General features: G+C 37.5%; 1 long non-coding RNA gene across 1 annotated transcript; it reads left to right on the forward strand.

Moving 5' to 3' along the window:
- Positions 1–727: 727 nt before the first annotated feature.
- Positions 728–4,058, forward strand: LOC117661956 (uncharacterized). Its single transcript, XR_004590182.3, has 3 exons — positions 728–851; positions 1,664–1,735; positions 3,606–4,058. It is a non-coding gene; the product is annotated as an uncharacterized LOC117661956 (long non-coding RNA).
- The last annotated feature ends 13,575 nt before the right edge of the window (positions 4,059–17,633 follow it).

The raw sequence follows: 17,633 nt of genomic DNA on the forward strand, positions 1-17,633 counted from the left end.
CATAGCTAATACACCTTCTTCCTATTTTCCCCATAACAACAAACTCTATGAGGTGTTGGGTTGAGAATGAGTGACATGCCCAAAGTCATCCAGCTGGCTTTCATGGCTATGACGGGACTAGAATTCACAGTCTTCTGATGTCTAGGCTAGCACCTTTGTCATTTCTTTACAAAATATTAAATCAACCTTTCCCAACCTTCCCAATGATTTATTTGGGATTTCTGGATTTACATTTTCTACCATAGTTGGAAAGGCTCAGACTAAAGAAAGCTGCTTTAGGTGCAATCCATCAAGTATATTTAATAACTTTTAAAGTTTGGAAACTTGCTTACTGCCTTTTGTTATTTTGACATTTTAAATGTAAGGCTTTTTTTCTTGTTGATGCTAGTTAGATTTAGCATGCTACACATGTTTTCTTTATTGTTTGCTTTGATGCTATTATATAGTTTTATTTTTAATTTGTGATGCAAGTTGTATTGCGGCTATAGGTGATAAAGCAAGAAAAATAATTATAAATAAAATAACAGTTCAATGAATTAATAATGTAAGAACATTCCTGGGCATGCTTGAACCTAATAATACAGATTCTGTTCTTCTTTAAGTGTTTTTTTCTAAATTTAATTTGTAGAAATAAAACCCAATGTTGTATGAACCAGTGAGACTTCCTTTCTCTCCACAAGATCTACACCCAATTTGTTTCAAAAATTTGTTCCAAAGGTGCACCAAACCTCTAAAGATGGTTGTGTGAAGAATGCAAGAGCTGCAGGAATATAAGAATGCAGGAATATCCTTCCCTATTTTCCAAAATGAAGTAATTCATCATTGGAAGAGGTCAATTGGACCAAATGCCGGTGATTCTATTACTTTCCTTCCTTCTTCCATATTACTTCTGCTCAATTCTTTGCAAGAGACCTGAGACAATACAAAATAATGTTAAAGCCAGTGCCTTCTGTGACTGCAGAACTAGGGACAAGTTGAAATAAGTCAAATGAATATAAGCATACAGGCCCAGACACAGAGACACAGTATTTTTTAATGCTTTTAAACTGAGAAATGGAATGTTGTTTCTAGGAACTGTGACTTCATCATAAATAACTGTCTCGCTTTAAAATGTTCTGAAATATATTACAGTATTTGTATTTGTGTTTGCATTTAGTATTTTCTTTACTTTGTTACTCTTTATATGTATTTTTGTCTACAAGTAGAAGGATAAACAAAGTGAAGTGTAGCTGAACAAATCAATTTCCTACATCTATACACACTCAGGATCACTTGCTTCACCTTAAATCAACTTGTTCCACTGAACTTCCACTGATTGCCAACACAATTTTTATTGTATCAAAGTCCTTTAACTTCTTCATTTTGGAGGTCTTCAAGTTTACTTTGACTTCTATAAATAAACAGGTTAGTCATGTCAGAAGTCCAACCAAGTTTGCCTTGTACCTGGACAATGTAGATATTTTCATACAGTGATAGATTTTCTGGACACAATCTCCAAAGAATATTTATTCAGCAGTATCTCTCATGAAATTCACTTTTGTGTTTGTGATTATATGCCTCAAGTGGATTGTTGTCTCTTCTTGGCTCCGTGATTGAAAAGGGAAATAAAAATGATTGCCAATTTTGAATTATGAATGTTCTAAACTTGTTCTTAACCCTGAAGCAAAACACCAAGAACATCTGCTGGTGTTTTCTGATGAACATAAAGAGGAGAGCTGAGCAAGGAGAAAATAAGGTAAGAAAACTCCATTGTCACACATGCGTACAGGTAGAATAAGAAATGACAGTGTTCTTTTGGGAGAAGGGGGAGGCAATCCCACAGCAAACATCCAAGTAAGAGGTCTTCTAAGCAACAGTTTGAGAACCACTTCACTGAAATGCTTAAAGGCACTAGATGCTGAATTCTAATCCTGTATAAAGCTAGGTAGATAACTTTGGGTCACTCACTCTCAGCTCTAGCAAGAGACAATGTCAGATCTCTTCCAAAATGTCACCATACTGGAGAGAGAGGGTAAGAGTGAACTTTTGCTGATATTCTTAAAGTTCTCAATAAAATATTCTTTTAGAGTGTTTGGATCATCTAGGAGCTGAGAGCACTACTTTGAAGACAACCTATTCTTAACGCTTTGGGTGCTATTGCAAATAAAAACTGAAAGACACGGCTCATATACTTAAGCATTGCAGGTTGAGGTGAAAGATCAGTGCAGGTTGTATGTGCAAAAACTCTTGATTTGTAAACCCACGCTAGCCTATGTGAATAAGACCTTTGCACTTTAAAATGCTCAAGAAAGATCTTATTCTCCAATCTGCTCACATTGTGAATCACTGTTGTATGGCATTGAAATGTGATTAAGAATAAAAACTGTTAACCTGAAAAATGCATCTGAAGGTATTTTACAATTTCATCTTCAGGTTGCCCTTTTAAACACCTGAATAGTAATATGTAGCCGTACTTCAAATTCTGTTTGTAAGCTGTGCTTTGGAATAGATAGAAGAATAGATTAAAGCAACTACATCTTTCCCATAAATTTGCAAAGAAACTGTTATTCATCCTGTACTATCTTGGAAACATATACAGTTGCTTTAATGAGCAATGAACAGGACCTAAAGTCATGCTTCCTACATTCCATAGCATCTCTTTTGAATCAAGTCTGAAGCATTGCACAGGCTTAATATATAAAAACTGTTCTTCTTAGTTTTAATTAAAAAAAAATCAATTATTTCTAGAACTTGAAACCATTAACTTGAGAAAATCCAACATTTAGATAAAGGGAACCTGATATTTGATTGTTATGACTAACTGCACCTCATCTATCTAGTTTATAGGGCTACATCGAACAAATAGAAGGATGGAAAGAAATATATAGAGGTCGTCCTTGACTTACGACCACAACTGAGCCCAAAATTTATGTTGTTAAATGAGACATTTGTTAAGTGAGTTTTGCCCCATTTTATGACCTTTCTTGCCAGAGTTGTTAAGTGAAACACTGCAGATGATAAGTTAGTAACCTGGTTATTAAGTGAATCTGGCTTCCCCATTGACTTGGCTTGTCAGAAAGGTCCCCAAAAGGGCTCTTATGTTATTGAGACACAGCAACAGTCATAAGTATGAACCAATTGCCAAGAATCTGAAATTTGATCCCATGATCATGGGAATGCTGCATAGGTCGTAACTATGAAAAACGGTCAAAAGATACTTTTTTCATTGCCGTTGTACCCAGGGGTGGGTTCTACTTTACTACCGGTTCACAGCGGGGCCGCCTGCATGCACTTGCTTCGCTTGCACGCACACACAGTCTTCTGCACAAGCAGAGAATTTTCTGCGCAAGCGCAGAAGCGTTTTCATGACGTCAGGGTTGGTGGGTGGAGCTTCCCACCGGTTTTACTACCGATTCTATAGAACTGGTGCAAACCAGGGGCAACCCACCACTGGTTGTACCTTTGAATGATCACTAAGTGAACTGTTGTAAGTCAAGGACTGCCTGTACATATACAGTCATGTAAGGTGGGAAAAGTAAGCACAGTTTGGGATTGCATGCCATTAACTATCTCTCTTTGGGTTACATTTTTTTTCTTTTCATTCAGTATGCTTTTCATTTTTTAAGGAACCAGAGATGTTTTCAACTCAAAGAAAATTGGACAGAGCTTTCTCAGTGGTGGTGAATGCAAGTTAGTGGATATAATGCTTCACTTATGGAGCAATATTTTCATGCATTGCTTGTCAGCTACTCTTGAGGAGACATCTGTTATTTTTAGCCTCTAAACACGAGAGAAAATAAATTTATTTAGCTTTTCAGTTGACTGCACAATAAAGTTAGTATCCTCCTAATAATATTTCCAATTTCTTCATAGGAAGAAACTCGTTATTACCCTGATGTCATGCATTCTCCCAATGGTATCTGATGGGTCTGTTTCCATATTTAAATTAAAAACAAGTGAATGTTTGTTATGTCTCCCATTTGAATAAATGAGTTTGTACTAACACTGGATAAAAATGAAGTTTGGTATGAGCATCAATCAATCTATTAATTATGCAATAAAGATTTATCTGCATAATACACTGGGCTATTTTAAGATGATTTGACTTGAGATGTAAATTATATGCAAAAAAGGCTCGAATGCTGTGAAAAAGAAAATCAACATCTACACAATTTGTATGACACTTAAAGGTTAATAGAATAACTTCTCACATCGAGATCCTGTTATCAGCCTTTAATGAGGAGAAAGATGAACCCAATAATAATAAATTCAAGAGACGATGAAACTTTCATTCTGATATTTTGTGTCATACAAATTATATATGGAGGAGAATAAAGGATACAATGTGCATTATTTTTAAGAAAAACAAAAAATATTTAAAAAGTATGGCACAGGATAGTTTTCCTTGTTATACAAAAGAGGTGTGGGCTTTGGCTGTTGGCTCCCTAGTTCACAAGCAGTAAACAATAATATTATATATTACCATATAAAATTACCATTTTATTATAAAATGACTAATATTTTTTATTGATAAAATGCAGATGCCAAATGCAACCTAGCTTTTAACAACCCCCCCAAAAAAACAAAAAAAAAAAACAACCCTCAACTACCTATTTTAAAAATGAAAACAACTTAAAAACCCAGAACAAAAGACATTAACCTTATCAACATAATTATTTATATTCAGAGAGATCATAATCTAAAGGACTGAGAGACAGGTACCAGCCTTGGAGGATGCACAAGGTTAGCTAAAACAAGAGTCACCTGAATAAACTAAACCTATGAGAATAGTGACTCAGTGGCTAAGAAGCTGAGCTTGTCAATCAAAAGGTCAGCAGTTCAGCGGCTCAAATCCCTAGTGCCACGTAATGGAGTGAGCTCCTGTTACTTGTCCTAGCTTCTGCCAACCTAGCAGTTTGAAAGCACATAAAAAATGCAAGTAGAAAAATAGGGTCCAACTTTGGTGGGAAGGTAACAGCGTTCCATGCGCCTTTGGCATTTAGTCATGCTGGCCACATGACCATGGACACATCTTCGGAGAGCGCTGGCTCTTTGGCTTTAAAACAGAGATGAGCACCACCCCCTAGAGTCGGGAACCACTAGCACATATATGCAAGGGGAACCTTTATCTTTTTATGAGAGGAGTAACTGTGGGGACCTAAAAATACTTTAGCTTACTTTTAATGTCAGTTTGTATTGAATAATACAACTGAAATGATACATTTAAATTAAACAAAATACCACAAGTTCAAACTTCTGAAAAAGCTTAAACAATAATAATTGGATATATTAGGTCATCATCATTTGGCAAATTATATTAATTTTATTTTCCATAAGCTTTTATGAATAAATTTGAAAGTTAAGAAGGTGACAGAGAAGCAGACTAAGGAAGGATTTGAATTTAGTGCTTTCGGCTCTCCGCCCAATCTTTTATCAAGCCTACCCTGCTAATTCTGTATATTGCAACCAATTTGTAGGAAAGAGTAAGTGTCAATGATATCACTTAAGGGAATAGTGAGAAAGTTTATATTGATTTTAATAAATCATTTAACCTTTGAAAGTCCCTTTAAAATATTGAGTGTTGTCAGTTAATTGCATAATCTCCTTAGTGTTAATATGCCAGGTACTTTGATAAAAAAAGAGTAAAAAGTTCAATCTTACTCTCCCATCTAATTTTATGTTTCGGTTAATATTTCATAACGTTTTAAAAGCAAACTTATTTAGCCATTTGTTCTTATGTATCTAAAAGAACAATATCCTAGGAAATAGGATTCAACTGGTTACAAGACCGACTTTCATACATCTGCAAAAGCAACTAAATAATAAAGATCGCATCAATAATAAAGCATCCAATATCATTTCTGCATGAAAGGATTCTAAAAAATGGTATCTTCAGAATTACCTTGCACTGATAAGCATTGCCTGATCTTTTTTCATTAGTCCTTTCAAAGGAAGGCTGTAAAAAAAAGACTAAAGGTGTAACAAAGCTGATGATTAAAAAAAAAGAAACCTTTCTTGCACAGTGTCAATTAATGTGTGTCATAGTATGAATGTTCCATTTTCAAGGCCATCTTGCTGCTATTGTTACAGCATTAAGGCCACACTGCGATAGATATTCTAGTCTCAAGGCCATGCCGCTTATACATTACAATTGCAAAGCACAGTGCCATTTGAAGGTGATGGCTGTGCGTTAGCAACAGGCAGACTATTTCCAGTCTTCATTTGTGCATTTTCACGCTTCGGTCACTTCTATCTGACTTTTGCGTTTACCAGAGTCTTCCCTTTTAAAAGAGCATTAAATTGAGGGCTGCTTTAAAACAGCATGTAAACTACGCTACTTGTAAAATAAAGTTTAAAAATACATTTGATACGTTTTGAGCAAAGAAGTGCATTGGGACATTTGGGAGGTACCAAAACTATTAGACAACTAAATTCAAACCATGTATGATTCCTATTGAAATTGCCCAATATCAACTTCTGCAATTCTTCCCAGATTATTAAAAAAACACACATAATTTTCCTATGGTCATGGAACAAATGACTACCACATGCCATCATGCCTACTTTCAACAAACCATAGAAAGAGAATCTTCAAACACCACAGTTTCTCTGAAGTCTCCGATACAATCTCAGAGTTTTGGGGATTTCTATGCTATTGCTTGTGCACATCAGAGTGCCTATCAACTTCTCCCTTAAAGCCTACTGAGCTATTTGCCTCATATTTCATCTTTTAAAAAGATTCCCATAAATGTGTGACTTTCTGCAGTCAGGACCATTATTCACAGGTATTTCTGTATGCCAGTGGTGGGATTCAAAATTTTTTACTACTGGTTCTGTGGGTGTGGCTTGGTGGGCATGGCTTGGTGGGCGTGGCAGGGGAAGGATATGGTAAAATCTCCATTCCCTCCCCACTCCAGGAGAAGGTTACTGCAAAATCTCCATTTTCTCCCAATCAGCTGGGACTCAGGAGGCAGAGAATAGATGGGGGTAAGGCCAGCCAGAGGTGGTTTTTACCAGTTCTCCAAACTACTCAAAATTTCCACTACCAGTTCTTCAGAACTGGTTAAAACCCACCTCGGCTGTATGCCCAGAAAAAGATAAAAATATACTGGGAGGGAGTAACTAGGGAGCATTCTGGAAAGTAAGGGAATATTGGAATAAACAAGATTTTGGGGGTTGGCCATCCCCACTATGGCAATGTTCAAATGAAAGTCCATCTTCCTTTGGAGCATTCTTATGAAAGCATCCCCAACATCAAAAGTCTAAATGCACCTATTACAGGTAATCTTTTACTGATGACCACAATTGAGCCCAACATTTCTGTTGTTAAGTGAGACATTTGTTAAATAAGTTTTGTCCCATTTTATGACCTTTCTTGCCACAGTTGTTAAGTGAACCATTGCAGTTGTTAAGTTAGCAACACGGTTGTTAAGTGAATCTGGCTTCCCCATTGACTTGGTTTGTCAGAAAGGTCCCAAAAGGGGATCTCATGACCTCAGAACACTGCAACCGTCATAAATATGAGTCAGTTGAGAAGCATCTGAATTTTGATCACGTGACCATGGGGATGCTGCAACAGCCATGAAAAGTGAACATAAGTCACTTTTTTCAGTGCTGTTGTAACTTTGAACGGTCACTAAATGGACTGTTGTATGTCGAGGACTACCTTTATCTATAATGATTGGAGAATCCACAATACATATACTAATCCTTAGCCCAACTTAACATTGAAATACTTTCCCTTAACTATCCTTTCTTGGGAAAAATTGAATTTGGTTAAGAGTAGAGGTTAGGATGAAGGGTAATAAAAAATAGAGAGAATAAATATTATGGCAAAAACGGAATATATAAATTGTAAATTTAGTTGAAATGATTAAAAACTGTTTAAATTTGTGAAAAAATACATTGTGTGTTTGTTCGTTTGTTTGTTTGTTCATTTGTGTAAAAAATAAAACCCTATCCTACCCTATCCTTTTTTTACTCCCATTCTTCCATTTTATTCTTTTTTTTCAAGATTAGTGACACATACCAGATAGTGCTACATTACATTGTGCTAATGTTTCCTGTTTTCATTATTATATTTTTAAAAACGTTATGTATATTTCCATGATATTCATTCTTAATTTTCTCAGTTTATAGACAGCATAAAAGAAGTATAGGCTTTTCATAAAACCCTTTCACAATTATGAAAGTTGTACCCTGTTGCCAAGGAACATAAATAGGAACATATGGATAGAATGGCACTGTACAGTGTAGGGAAAGATTTGCATATACCAAACAGTTGGTGAATACAAATAACGTATTTCTTGATCATTTGGAAAATTATAGTAAATATTTCCTAGTGCATGGATTTAATGATCAATGTCATCTTCTTTTATGTTAATCCAAGGAAAAGGCAGCAACAAACTTTCAGAGTAACACTGTGCTAATATATAGAATATGAAACTCTTGAAAATTCTTACAACTGCTCCAACGGCAGCTGCAGAATAGGCCTAAAGTGTACAATAATCAGTTCTTTATTTTCATCTTTAGCCTTTTTTTTCCAGAGTCTGCATTATTTAGCTTTTTTAATGTATTCGGCCTTTTAGAAAAGTTTAGAATGGAATCGTTATGTTTCGTTTCCAAATGGTATCATAAGTACTTTTTGAAAACTCAATAAAAATTATAGTATTAAGAAGCGGGGATGGGGGCATTATAATGTAGCCTTGGCAGTGTTTTTGATGGGAGAGAAATAACATTTCTCAACAACATTCAACATTTCATTGTAAAGATTATAGAAATATTTGCTCATCAAAAACAATATCTAGCAAAATTGCTTTATAAATAACAGTGGCCTACTATATTCAGAAGATTATAAAGCAACTGCTGTGAATGACCTTTCAACTTTCAATCTTTGAACCCTAAGCATAAGGTTATGTTGCAACATCCTTGGATTTGAAATCTGACAAATTCAGTTTGCTATGGCAAAGCTTCAACTTATTTCTACAAGTGAAATAAGACCTAGAATTAGAGCAAAAGAATATTAATCTCCTAGATTAATAGCACATCTAGATATTTAAATATGCACTGCATGGAGAAGTGCACATAGTGATTACCCCGAAATATACACTAAAAATTAAACAAGTGATCACAACTGATGCTCACTGTATACATGCAAAAATGGGTTGTTCCCAGTTTGGCTTTTGTTGTTGGGCTTATTCAGTCTTACATCCAACATTTCAGAATATTGTTTGTTTTTTTTAAGAAAATGAATAGATGCCAGTCAAACCAATATTACCTTCAGCTGCACTTCCTTCTTATACCAGGAACTTTCCAGATTATATAAGTAAACAATCAAAGTAATTCTTTACTCAGCATTAAGATGATTTATAAATTCAGACAGTTTGTGGACTAACCCCGATGTATCTATTGTTGCATAAAACAGGAATGCATGAATATTTTTCAGCTAAGAAATATAATTAGAAAGTCACAGTAGCAAAAACTTTATTAAAATAAGAAAATGAAGTCAATTAGAATATCTTGTTTAAAGAATATGCAGAAAAAAGGCTACAGTTACTTCAACTGCAAATTGCTTTCCATTTTAACAATCAGAATCTAAGGTGTTGTATTTATGTTGCACTTGTTAGCTTGCCTACAACCTTGTGTCAGATAAACATAATTCTCTCTGTCTTTGTCTCTCTCTCTCTCCCTCCGTCCCTCCCCCCCTCTCTCCATCTGCATCTGCATCTCCTAACCAATCCATTGCCACATGAAGACTTTCATTGAATGTTATAGAGTATAATCCATCATGTTGGTCAACTGCAGATTACTGAAAGATGTTTTGATGTCCCGGGAAAAAATTGCTAGTAAGCGATTGACCTAAAGTCACCAAGCCATCTTCTGGGCCTTAGGAAGGATAAGAAATTGGGTATCTCCAGTCCTAGTCCAGCTTCTTTCCTATTATACCAATTGGATCTCTCCTACAAAAATACCAAGCTGGAGGATGGGAAACGAAGGGGGAGAGAGAGGTTGACAATTAAGGCCTATTCAGTTAAATTAATTGATAAATATTATAAGTTACGGTAATGTCTGGAATAGGGATATTCTTATGTGAAACCTTTTGAACTCAACACATTGTATTTCTGAATAGAAATAAAAACAACATTATTGATCCCATAGTATTTTTTTTTCAAATACAGGTACATCAGCAGATAAAAAGCTAAAATATGATTCACTCTTGACCATAAGATATTCGGATGTCTAGGAGAATTAAAAAAAAAAACATAATTGTAATTGTTTACACCCAAAATCACAACAAAGGCATAAAAATCAACAGAATAAATAAATAAATATAAATATAAGATGCTTAAATAATAAACATCACCATCAGTCAAAAAAGTAGCTTTACTCAGAACAGTTTATATCTTGCAACAATACTTATAACACCATCAAAGAACAATATCGGTCTAGCCCAGGTCTTTGGGAAGGACTGGATAGGTGGATAAAAATAGCAAAAATCAATCTAAACATCTGGCATACTGTGGAACAAACCATAATATCAACTAACTAAATAAATAATGTTTATCAGCCTTCCAGTGTACAAAGAATGAAATGATTACCAATAAAATACAAATATTTTAATTTGTTTATGTATAACCTTAATTTAGTTTTAAATTACAGGAACGCAAATCAAATCAAAAATGTTATGCCACAGAGGATGGTATGAAATATCAAACATTTAAACACTCTCTCTGTCATTACTGGTTTCACAGTTAACCTCCTGTTGTTCTTGGCTGACTTTGGTGCCAATTGAGAAGTAATCAAAAGAGTCTAAAATGTTATCAGTCATTATAACTTCCTTGCTTTTGCATCTTCTGAATTTCTCTTTTTTTTCCCTTAGTGACATGAGTATGATGAATGCCAATTTCATTCAAATTGCAGAAAAATACTACAGGAAACCAGGGAATAACAAGCAAAGTACTCCCATAAGACTTTCCATAGTAACTTGTGTTTCTGCTAAAATGATGAAGGTTTCTAAGAGACAAATGTCCTGGAAGATTATGCAACCCTTTTTCATTCAATTAAGCTTAAATTTAGAACTCTTGAAAACTTATTGGAAGAGACAGCCTTGCCTTTAGATAGAGCAAAAGATTAAAACTGATAATTAGTCTTTGAACAAAAAGGAAAAATGGATGAGTTGCTACTTTTTACAAAGTTTAAATTAAATGAAAAGAAATCAGATGAAGCTACATCAGATAAACTTTTTTATATTTTCTGTAGATGATTTAGGAATTTCTTCAAAATAAGAAAATGGCTACCTCATCGGTAGTCCATTCAAGGTAGTTCTAAAGTTATAATTCTTTGGCCAGAACTACTGATGCTTTCATGTTTGGATGGTAGCTAATGCCTTCATGTTTGGATGGTAGCTAGAGAAATTCTATCCCATCTTCTTCCTGACAATTCTCTGATACATAAACATGAACAACTATAATATGTTAAACATTATAATCAGTGCATATGTTGAATACATAAATCAGTTTGCACCATAGTTCCTCCAACCAGGACATAGCATATAAACCAGAAGTGGTATTCAGCTGGTTTGGACTGGTTTGCTCGAACCAGTAGCGGAGATCAATAGCCCATCGCCCCGGCTCAAAGTCATACAATTTAAGCCATTTTCGAGGCTGGGCGCATGCATGGAAGGCACGCAAATGAGCAAAGTGCATGCGTGGAAGGCTGGGCATATGCGCTGACAGCACATGCGCGAAGAGAGCGTGCATGTGCATGGTGAAGCAGTGGTAAAGGTAAGTGAAACCCATCCCTGATATAAGCAATGCTTGGGGAGGCTCTGCCCACCGACCCCGACGTCATCAAAACATGCTTACGCAGAAGAGAGCGTTCACGAGTGAGCGAAGCGAGTGTGCGCACACGGCCCCACTGCAAACCAGTAGTAAAGGTAAGTAGAACCCACCCCTGACACACATATATATATACATATATACATATACTGTATATGTGTGCTATGTATGTGTATGGGTAAATGCATACTTTCTTTTGAGAGCAGGCAACAGAATTTCATTTTTAATGTCAGCCAGTGTGCTCACCAAAAAAAATGACAATAAAGGTGATCTTACCTTACGTCTATCTTATATCTTACTTCTGGAAATCATCCAGAATATGCTTTTGTGTTAAGAGGATCATGTTGTAAAAAAAAAAAATCAGAACTCCAAAACTAAGTCCTGCCATATAGTAGAATTCTGTGAATCTGAACTTGTTAATTTAAATTTACTTCTGCATTTCCTTCGATCACTGAAGAATTTAGAGCAGGAGTGTCCAAACTTTGAACTTGCCTGGACCATATTGACTGTAATACATTGAGTGCATTGTCTTGAGCTGCATATAAAATATATAATTTAGTTGATATATGTCGCTCTACTATGTAATGTTAAAATATGATCTTGTGGGGCTGCATTACTAGCTGTCCATGGTCCTATGCAGCCTGTAAGCTGCTGGTTGGACATGTCAGTTTTAGAGTATAATGCTTATTATGCTAGCATGTTGTTTACCCTCCCCCTCATCTTTATTATCAATAGGGGTATACTGAATAGATTCAAATAAATTACTGTGTCTTAATAGATACTTGGCAAATATGAAATCATTCCCACTATTTGCATATTGGCAGAGTATCCAAACAAATTCTGGAAAGACCAATCTGTCAAAATGAAGTTATGGGCAATTTATCTTCTTGTCAAGTTGAAATTATGGCATGTGAGCAAATGCAACTTGAACAAAACCTCCCTTTCCAGGAAGGTTGCAAGTTTGTCAAACTCCCTCCCTCATCATTTACTATACTTTGTAAACAATCCAATATATGCCACTACTATACATGAGTAGAGGAAAACTTTTAAGAGTTTGTACTAAAATTGCCATAACAGTACAGTTGAACAATTAGTTTTAGGTTACATAGTTTTACTTCACAAGTTTATAGAGCTACAAGAAATAAAACCAAATTTGTGCCACTAAAAACATCACTGGCATAGATAATGACGTCACTCTTTTTTTTTTTTATTTCCAATTTATATACCGCCCTTCTCCCTGGGGACTCAGGGCAGTGTACAGCCAGAATTAAGAACATGAAATACAAATATTAAAAAACAATTAAAATATATATAAATTTGGCCCAAAAATTAAAAATCACAAACCAATTAAAACATTTAAAAATTTCTTCTTAAGCCAGCCCAGCTTGTTGGAAAAAATGGGTTTTAAGGGCACAGTGGAAGGCATTGAGGTCTTGGATTCTCCTTATCTCTGGGGGCAACTGATTCCAGAGGGTAGGTGCCCCCACAGAGAAGGCCCTCCCCCTGGGGATCACCAGCCTACATTGTTTGACTGACGGCACCCTGAGGAGGCCCTCTCTGTGGGAGTGCACGGGTCGATGGGAGGTCGTCAGTAGCAGCAGGCGGTCTCGAAGATAGCTAGGCCCTATGCCATGGAGCGCTTTAAAGGTGATGACCAACACCTTGAAGCGCACCTGGAAGACCACTGGGAGCCAGTGCAGCTCGTGCAGGAGCGGTGTTACATGGGAGCGTCATGTTGCTCCCGTCACTACCCGCACTGCTGTGTTCTGGACCAGTTGGAGCCTCCGGGTGCTCTTCAAGGGGAGCCCCATGTAGAGAGCGTTGCAGTAGTCAAGGCGAGAGGTGACGAGGGCATGAGTGACTGTGCACAGGGAATCCCGATCAAGAAAGGGCCGCAACTGGCGAATCAGGCGAACCTAACAAAAGGTCCCCCTGGTTACAGCCGTCAGATGTTCCTCCAAGGACAGCTGCATATCCAGGAGGACTCCCAGATTGCGAGCCCTCTCAGTGGGGCCAAAGACTCACCCCCAATAGTCAGTGATGGAGTCAATTGACTATATCAGGATGCCGGGAGCCACAGCCACTCAGTTTTGGAAGGGTTGAGCTTGAGCCTGTTCCTCCCCATCCAGATCCGCACAGCCTCCAGGCACTGGGACATCACTTCAAGGGCATCATTGGGGTGGCCTGAAGTGGAGATGTACAGCTGGGTGTCATCAGCGTACTGATGGCATCTCACCCAAAAGCCACAGATGATCTCGCCCAGCGGCTTCACATAAATGTTGAACAAAAGGGGCGAGAGGACCGATCCCTGCGGCACTCCACAGATGAGAGGCCTCAAGGTCGACCTCTGCCCCCCTGCCAACACAAACTGTGACCGGTCGGAGAGAAAGAAGAGAACCACTGCAACACGGTGCCTCCCACCCCCAACTCTTCCAGCCGGTGCAGCATGATACCATGGTCGATGGTATCAAAAGCCACTGAGAGATCTAACAGAGGAGCAACCCCTGTCCCGACCCCTCCAGAGATCATCAACCAACGCGACCAATGCCGTTTCCGTGCTGTGCCCAGACCTGAAACCCAACTGGAACGGATCTAGATAAGATGTTTCCTCCAGGAATTGCGGAAACTGTCGCGCGACCACAGTCTCAACAACCTTCGCCATGAAGCGAAGGTTGGAGACAGGACAGTAGTTGGCCAATACTGCCGTGTCCAGGGACGGCTTCTTGAGGAGAGGCCTCACCACTGCCTCTTTCAAGGCAGTGGGGAAGTGACCCTCACTCAACGAAGCGTTGATAACATCCTGGAGCCAGCCTCGTGTAACCTCCCGGGAAGCCAGTACCAACCAGGAGGGACACAGGTCCAGTAAGCATGTGGCCGCACTAAGTCTCCCCAAAATCCTGTCCACATCATCGGGAGTCACAGCATCAAACTCCTCCCAGCTAACATTCTCAAGACTATTCCTCGTCACCCTGCCTTGATCTACCCAGTCAGAGTCCAAATCCCCCCTCATGATACAGATCATCGCTTTCCATGCTGGGGCATGTTTTTTCTGCTTTAATGTGGTTTTTAGTAGCTCAATTTGTCCTCTCTGAGTCTTCTCACCTTAGATGAAATATAGTTGAAATGAGTTGTAGTTATTGTTGTCCCAACTATACACACACTAAACAATTACATAAACTGAGAAAACTTTTGGACACTTATATATATTATACGTACACTATAAAGTGCACTTTAACAAAGGGGAAAGAGTTTCTAAAGTGGGAAAAGAAACCTAGCTCAGACCAAAATACACACACACACAACAGAGGTGGGGGGGAGAGGAAGAGAGAGAGGGAGAGAAACTGAGACTTAAAATGTGCCTGAATAGTTATTCTGGCTCAGGGATTTTGGTGGCAGCTTCCCAAATAAATTCCTAGCTTTATCACTCATCATTCAAATGGATGTTGCAAGCCTCTTGTGAGATATCAAAAATTGAAAAAGTGGGTGGATGGGGGAGAAAACCCTCCAACTAACCTTGCACACAATGGGCACTTTTCCAGAGATTAATACTTCCTCTTTGGATGTACAAGATAAACTGGTCTCTCTGAGCAAAAGGAGCAATAAAATCATGTTTGCTTTTCTTTTTTTTATAAGTGAATTCTGGCCTTGGATGCATGAACTAGACATCAAAGTGAAAAATAGACAGGATTATTTAGAAAGGTTTGGAAGATTAAGCAACCCTTGGGATTAATTCTAGAACTAAAATCAGTGTGCATGCTGTGTACTGAGGCAAAAAGGAAGAACAACTGGAGTCTGGAGGCACAGACTATTACACATTTCAATACAAAGAACCTATTCAATCACTCTGAAGCTATATCTGGATGGGCAAGACTCAGAATGAAAAGAAACCTTGGGGATTAAAGTGAAACAGATTGACCATTCCTTCTGAATGTCTTCATCTTTAAGCAGGTCATTGGTATCGCTCTGAGGAATTAAACTACACACTGTTTTTAATATGGTTTAGAGCCCTATTAAAATTATTAGCCACAATGCTGATTCTATTCTGAGGTCTCTTTATCCATGGACTGGATTGGATTCTTTCTCCCAATACCACAGGGCAAATATACCAATTCTTCTCATTCTAAACATGAAAAATCAAGAATTTTTGAGAGTGGATTATGTTGGATATACATCTGTTAATAGCGCAGTCCTAAATATTCGTTTCAAGGAACTTACTTTCCAAGTAGCATGTATTAAATCATTGGGAGGGTGGGGGTGGGGATGATATGGTCCCTTTAGCAATTACTTTATTCTTTGAATCTATCTTGGTTTTCATAAGTATTCACTAGTATTCAAGGACACAAGAAGTCAACATGTGCTCTGAATTATGGCTAAAGATTGCAGGTAATACATAACTTATTTACTCACTAGAAAGCATCATGTGACATTTTCAACTCATCATTCAGGTCATATTTTTTTGGATGTCATTCTAATAATCCATGTGTTTTATTAAAAGAAGAATCGATCAGGATTCTAGACCAGAAAAGTCAAGATATTTCATTGGGTTTGTTGGTGGAGATATTGCTATCACTTTCTTGAAGATGAAAGCAAGGGTAGGATTCTACCAGTTCAGGTGAACAGGTAGTTCCAACGATCCAGTCAGCCCACCCACCCGCCCCTGTGCTTTACTTACCTTTATCTATATCGAAGTGCGTGATCATCGTACCTGTTGTTAAACCAGTAGCATCCCACTACTAGATGAAAGCATGTGATGTCCATTCTGTTGTATGGACCAAACCACTATGTGGACATATAAAAACATTTAGCATTTAATATTTAAGCTTTTATCCCAAAGTGACACACTGGTCTTGTACAGAAGTCAAAATATACATTATCACAAACAAACATGGAGTTGAAGGACCTCACTTCATTTTTAAAGACAGATGCATCTCCCTATGGACAGTGGTGGGTTGCTCCCGGTTCACAACAGTTCACAAGAACCGGTCCCCAAACTGGTCCCCGGCCCAGTCGCCACTCACTTACCCCACCCACCTCATTAGAGGCTTTTTTTTTTTTTTTTTACTTTTAAAAGCATTTTTTCTACAACCTTTTCGGCCGAAAAAATGCTTTTAAAAGTAAAAAAAAAAAAAAAAGCCTCTGATGATCATGCGGCTCAGCTTGGATCATCAGAGGCTTTAAAAGCATTTTTTCTACAGCCTCTTTGGCCGAAGAGGTTGTAGAAAAAAAAATGCCCTTAAAAGCCTCTGGCGATCCCAGCTGAGTTGCCTGATTGTCAGAGACTTTTAAAAGCATTTTTTTTCTGCAACCTCTTAAGGTTGTAGAAAAAAATGCTTTTAAAAGTAAAAAAAAAAAAAGTTGGCCACGCCCACCCAGTCACTTTACCCCCACTAAGCCACGCCCACAAAATAAGCCACACCCACATAACCAGTAGTAAAAAAATGTTAGAACCCACCCCTGCCTATGGATGCTGTATTTCATTATGAATAATCATCAGTGGGAAGCTGTGCATTTTATTTGTAATTAGATTATAAGGGTTGAATTAAGGAAAAAGGAAAATCTCTTCCCAGGTCAGGCATTATGTCCTTTTTCAAACCAGATGTTCTAATGCTAGAAAACAAATAGTTGATCACATGTTATCCTCTTAGTGAAGCTCTTACATTGGCTGGATTATTCAGCATCATTACCAATTTATTTTCCACAGTTTTTCATTAAGCATCCAAATGTAAGCTTCACTACTTGGTTTCCACAGAAATTCTATATTCAATCAATAATATTCAGTAGTCCAGCTATATAATGAAAGCAAATGTAATGGTTACT

Source organism: Pantherophis guttatus, chromosome 2, assembly GCF_059756535.1.
Source record: "Pantherophis guttatus breed Tessera chromosome 2, ASM5975653v1, whole genome shotgun sequence".
Taxonomy (NCBI): domain Eukaryota; kingdom Metazoa; phylum Chordata; class Lepidosauria; order Squamata; family Colubridae; genus Pantherophis; species Pantherophis guttatus.